Consider the following 4,802-nt stretch of genomic DNA (forward strand, 5'->3'; position numbering starts at 1 on the left):
GGGAACACTTGGTTTCATGTCCGCAGGAGTGCAGTGAGCTGCCAGGCTGTCACACGTTGCTCTGAGGGGCGAGCATGGATGCCTGCATGTGCCCTCTGGACAAAGATAGAGAACAGGACAGCTCTGGAGCTTTTCTCTCTCCAGCAACCCTTCCACCTCCTATTAATCTTTTTAAAATTAAGTTTATTGGTACTTTTTAGATCTACAGTACAGTTACATTCATCACCGGGATCTTGTACCTTTACACGATGCGTCTTGGTTATTTCTTCCCCATCCTCTGCCCTCCCTTCACCCCCTCTACCCTTCCCTATTTACACAGCCTTTATTTCCATTTTTCCTTTTTCTCTTATATTTTCTGTTCCATTCATACCTTTCCCCTACCCCTCCCACTTCCCCTACTCCTTTGCCCTGTTCTTCCTATTTCACTTTATAAATTATACAATTTGAACCTTATTTACACTTCCAGTTTTTCACACCAGAGAAATTATTCAGTATTTACATACGTGTCCTATTTACATCACTTAAGAATGTGGCCTCAACGTGCATCCATTTAGCTATAAATGACTCTATTTTCTCATTCTTTATGGCTGTCTAGTACTCCATTTTATAGAAAAACCACATTTTTATGCAGTCTCCAGTTGGTGGGCAAATGGGCTGTTTCCAAGTTTTAGCTATTACAAACTGTGCCGCTATAAACATGGGTGCACATATGTCATTGTGGTATGCAGAGGGATGGCTGGGTCAAATGGGACCTCTAATCCTAGTTCTTTGAGGTATCTCCATATAGATTTTCCACAACAGTTGCACCAGTCTGCACTCCCACCAACAGCGGAGAAGGGTTTTTTCTCCCCACAACGCTGCCAGAATTTGTTATTGGTTGATTCCTTGATAGCAGCCATTCTTTCTGGGGTGAGGTGGAAGCTCAGTGTTGTTTTCATCTGCGTCTCTCGAATGACCAGTGATGTCGAACATTTTTTCATATATTTATTTGCTGCTTTACTTGTTTGAGAAATGTCTGTTCATTTCAGATGCCCGTTTTTGAATCGGGTCTTTATATTTGGGAGGCCTGATTTTTTTCAAATTCTTTATATATTCTAGATAGTAGACCTTTGTCTGAGGAATAGTTGGTAAAATTTTTTCCCACATTTTAGGTTGTCTCTTAGCTCTGTCGGTGGTTTCTCTTGCAGTTCAGAAGCTTTTTAATAAGATGAGATCCCACTTGTTGATTCTTTGTGCTAGTTCCTGTGCTACTGAGGATTTGTTCATAAAGTCTTTTCCTAGGCCAATGTCTTCGAGGGTTCTACCTAACTTATCGCCCAGCAAGTTTAGTGTTTCTGTTTTAATTTTTTTTTCATACCAGGGATCGAACTTGGGTCTTGGTGCTTGCAAGGCAGGTGGTGGAACCACTAAGCTAAATCCCCAGCCCTCTCTTTTAATATTTAGATCCTTAATCAACTTGGATTTTAGTTTAGTGTATGGTGAAAGATAAGGGTCTAGTTTTAATCTTTGTCAGGTTGAAATCCAGTTTTTCCAACACCCATTTATTGAAAAGGCCATCTCTGTTCCAGTGAGGATGGTTGGGTCCTTTGTCAAAGATGAGGTAACTGAGTACATCTGGAGTTGTTTCTGTATCTTCCAATCTATTCCACTGACCTACAGGTCTGTTTCTTTATCAGTGCCTTGCTATTGTAGTATAGTTTCAAGTTGGGGATTGTGATGCCCCCTGCCATGTCTCTGTTGCCTAGAATTGCTTTTGCTATTCTAGGTCTCTTCTGATTCCAAATGAATTTTTGGATTATTTTCTCTAGTTCTATGAAATATTCTGTTGGAATTTCAATCAGTATTGCATTGAATCTGTATAGCAGTTTTGGTAGTATGGCCATTTTCACTATGCTTGTTTTTTCTACCCAGAAGCAAGGGATGTCTTTCCATTTCTGATATCATCTTCAATCTCTTTTTTCAGAGTGCTGCAGTTTTCAGTGTACAGGTCTCACCTCAAACCCTGCTCATTCATCGGTGTCTATCCCAACCACTTTATTCTCTACGGCAACCAGTGTCCTCCCGCTTGTCCCCTCCCCACATCATGAGTCCTCTTCACTCTGCACAACATTTCTTTTTCACCTACCACTTTACCAACTTCAAAATAATACCTAATGTGCATATGTATTATGTTTTTTTTTCTTTTTCCAAACTTTTATTTGCGCACATTCACTTGAAAAGATAACTTGTACAGGTTCTTTGATGCCCATATTCAGCATACAAAAATGTAAGAGACTATTCACAAATTAAGCACATGAGCTCAGCCTGGACAAAATAACAATGATGACAACAAAACAACTTAAGGTAGTGCACACTGTGACAGCTCTGCTTATGGGGACATGAGAACTACTGCGAAAATAAATAGAATGTCCTCTTGTAAAAGTAGCAATGTCATGTCTTATAAACTTCCTTTTTATATTATAGCAAAGCCTGAAATACAACCCAAAGGAACTGGAGCTTACACTGTATCTATGAGTGAATAAAGGAGTCCATTTCCTCAATTACTGTTGGTCCAGTTTTCCTTCTGAGTCCAATGTGCAGCAGGTTTTAAAAGGTGCTCACTTAGAGATTCTAACCAATTTAAGTGGTGAGTTATAAAATTTCTTTCCCGCTTTCAAACACAAATGGATAAATCTGTTCCACAGCAGTAGCCGCAGCCTTTACCTTGGGCCCTGTTACTGTTGAAAAAAATCTGTAATGTAGCTCTTAGAGATTTTATCCGGTAACACACAGCAGGATGAAGTTCAGGTTCACAACTGGCATGAGATTTATTGTTCTTTGTGAATTCTGGCAAATGGATTCAAAGGGCATATTACAAACTGCCAAAATGTTAACAACCTTAAAATCTGTAAGTTTCTGCAGACTGCAGGCGAAATGTCTGGTGACAAATTTAGCTTCTTCTTCACTTGTTGCTCCAGTGCAAATAATTTTTCCTGAGGACCAAACTGTAGCTGCCATTTCTACGTTTTCTAAGCTTCATTAAACACTTTCCCAATATCACGCTTATAAATGACATTTGCTCCCTCCAAAGCAATCTTCCTTCATTTCAAATGGCACCTTGTTCTAAAACCATAGACTACATTTGTAATTAAAATGTCCAATGCAACATCACTGTCTGCACCCATTGCGGTAGCTCAAAAACTTAGCTTTCCACCATGAAGTTCACATCCGTGGGAAGACCAGGTGGCCACAGAGGACGCTGCTGCTGGTTATGTCAGATAAAGTGTTCGAGAAATGTTTGACGATTCTTTGGTGCTTCTTCAGGAACTACAGAATAAGGTGAAAGGCATATAATTCCCAAGATCCTCCCAAAGAGACCTTCTCTGCCTTCAAGCCTATCTCTTGCTCGTTGTTTCCTTTTTATACACATCCTGCCTTTCAGCTAAACCCACCTGCTCACTATTCCTGCCCTTACTTGCATCATTTCTCCAAAATGGAGATTTGCCACAGGAAAATCTGACTTACTGCCACGGTTTGAACATGTTTTGGAAACTTCATTCCCAAGGTCATAGGCTAGTATAATTTGAAGACTCATCAAGGAAGCAGAGCAGGGGAATAGCACCAAAGAGAAGAGGAGCATACAGAATACCCAAGCTCATGCCCCCATGAGCCACCCAGACACACCCAGGAGCCTGCTCTCCTCATCCTCTGAGTGGCTCCCAAGCCAATCCAGTTGACCAGATGCTTGTCACATGACAAAGAATCACTCACAGATCTAATTCCATTCAAAACCACTTATAGACTATGCACTAAGTGGTAGTCACAGTTAAACAGGGGAAGGAAGAAAAGGAAGGAAGGAGGGAGGGAGGGGAAAGGGAACGAAGGGAAAGGAAGGAAGGGAAGGGAAGGGACAGCAAGGAGAAAGGTCCAATTCCTCATTGTGTGGAAGAGAGAGGTGGCCCTTATGACAGCAGCAGAGGAAGATAAGCCTGTGAAGGAGAGGACTGTCAGCTAAAGAGGCAAACAGACAGATGCAGGAAGGGAGCCATGGAAGGCTCATGACCCAAGAAGGAGTGATCTATGATGAGTGATGCTGCAAGGAGATCAGGGAAGAGCTGAGCTAGACACAGCCACTGAGCTAACAGTGAGGGGGTCACTGTTTGTGTGCACAGCGCCCTCGAGATGCTCCCTGGATCTATCTCCAGGACACACAGGCAGCCTACAATTCCAAGGGTTCCCTGCAGCCAGTTGGCCCACATGTCAGGTTGCTGACCTGGCACATAAGGGAGTGTTACAGACAGGGTTTTGTCAAGGGAATACATTTAATACAGGATGCATACTTTATAGGATTATTGTATGATGCTGACCCAAAAAAGTCAAATGGAGGCATGAAAGAGATTAGCCAGACACTAAAGGCCTCAAGAATCCAGCCAAGGGCCTGGATCCCATATCAATGTCCCACACAAGTCCAGCTGAAGACCTAGAGTCCAAGGAAGTGTCCTCCGTGAGTCCAGCCAGGGGCCTAGAGCCCACGGCAATGTCTCATACTTGTCTGTATCGAGGATCTGCACTTGGAAGGCCTAAGGGCCAGTAGTGGAAGCAAGAAAACCTGTGCTGGTCGGATGAGGGATCTGTGCTACCAACCTGAGGGACCCACATTGGAGCCAGAAATTGATGCTCATGGTGAAGATCAGAGCTCCCCTGTCAAGAACAGCAGCCATTCCCAGTGACAGTGATGCCCCAAGCTCCTCCTACAGCAAGAACAGCCAAGTTCACATTAGGAAAGCATCTGCAGAAAGCTTCTCCTAGAAAATCAACAGCCC

General features: G+C 42.7%; 1 pseudogene; it reads right to left on the reverse strand.

Moving 5' to 3' along the window:
• Positions 1–2,631: 2,631 nt before the first annotated feature.
• On the reverse strand, positions 2,632–3,164 carry LOC104855177 (annotated as a pseudogene).
• Between the last annotated feature and the right edge of the window lie 1,638 nt (positions 3,165–4,802).

The sequence above is a fragment of the Fukomys damarensis genome, unplaced genomic scaffold (genome assembly GCF_012274545.1).
Source record: "Fukomys damarensis isolate Sample0158 unplaced genomic scaffold, DMR_v1.0_HiC HiC_scaffold_39, whole genome shotgun sequence".
In the NCBI taxonomy this organism is placed as follows: Eukaryota; Metazoa; Chordata; class Mammalia; order Rodentia; family Bathyergidae; genus Fukomys; species Fukomys damarensis.